This window comes from Lottia gigantea (genome assembly GCF_000327385.1).
Source record: "Lottia gigantea unplaced genomic scaffold LOTGIsca_2, whole genome shotgun sequence".
NCBI lineage: Eukaryota > Metazoa > Mollusca > Gastropoda > Lottiidae > Lottia > Lottia gigantea.
Window position 1 is genome coordinate 3394250 of NW_008708400.1, and position 1540 is coordinate 3395789.

Below are 1540 nucleotides of genomic sequence, written 5' to 3' on the forward strand. Positions count from 1 at the left end.
GGCGCGGGAAACTGGGTCCCACTTCTCCCCCAAATATCTCCTCTAAAATCATCAAGTCTACAAAGTAAAGATATTCATAGTTTACTTTTCAAACTTAAATTCACAACAATGTAAAAGTCAACTGCTGTCTGCAGCCATCTGACAAAATTTATCTGTTCTTAATTATATTAACTTTTACAAGTCTGTGTGCATGAAAACCTGGGTGAAAACACCAAAATCATCTTCCTAAAATAAATAGCAACTGAGTTATTGCAAATTTAAACTTTCGACAGCCCTCTTGGGCGCCATCTTGCTTATATTCGACCTGATCTTAATTACATCAGCATTAACATATTTTATGGATATGAAAACCTGGGTATAAACTCCAAAATCGTCTTCCAAGGTTAAAAAGTAACTGGGTTATAGCAATTTAAGCTCTCGGCAGCCATCTTGGACGCCATCTTGATTTTGACCCCTATGCAAGCACCCCCGATTTTTGTAGACTTTTAGTATGTTATTAACTGGGCAAAATGCTACCAGATTACCTTCTGTATCAATTTGTTTAGGTTAACTTAGTCATATTTCACAAAATTACCCGTCTAAGTTCAAAATATTATGAAAACAGGTTCGATACTTAATAAAAATTCCAGAAATAAAAAGCCTTTTTTTCTATGGGCCACTCAATATAACTTCATGTTGGCAAAATATGATTCCACTATTCTACATAATTAGCGAACAGAAGACAACTGAGTGCTTTACAGACGAGAAATCGCAGCTTGCAGATATATGTAACCTTACTACAAATATCAACCTAACATTCACAAGACCCTCAGGTCTTATGGCTACTTCAAATAATATTTTTTTTACATCGTATCTGCATTACGAGTTTTAACAAATTTCACATTAATATGAAATTTCGGGAAAGCAAACTCGAGACTAGTTTAGTGTTCAATATTTAGTTTGCGGACATAAAGAAACATCTATATATAGAGAATGAAAGATGCTCTGCTATTTCTTACTAAGTAGAGCTAAGAAACGCACAAATCATTTAATATAGCCTACAATCTCTCCAAGATCTTGACATTTCGAATGCAACCTGGCTCTGATTTGTGGAAATTTAGAGCTCCTATATCTTTTTGAAATGACAAAATGTTCCACCGGGATCCATGTACCTATATCTATGAATTGATTTGATGCCACTTTTCATCATTAAATGACTCTTCATGTATTGGGGTGTTTGCAACATTTTTTTCTTATCATAATTTAGCAATTATTGTGAACAGTTCCCTCCCTTGACTAATGAAATTCAATAAATGTATTTTCATCAGTTACGTCCCTTGAACTTTGTAAATTCGTCGTTTATCGATGTTTCACCAAAATGGATTTCGTTTTGCGAAAGTAAAGTAGGTTTACTTGGTTTATTTATTGTGAAAAATTAAGCGAGATCAATAGACTACGTATTTTTCTTCAACACACATAAAAAACAATATGTAAAATTATTACAAAAAAAACAAATTTTGCTGTCATCATTTTGTTTAAATATGCAAGATCTCCAAAAAAC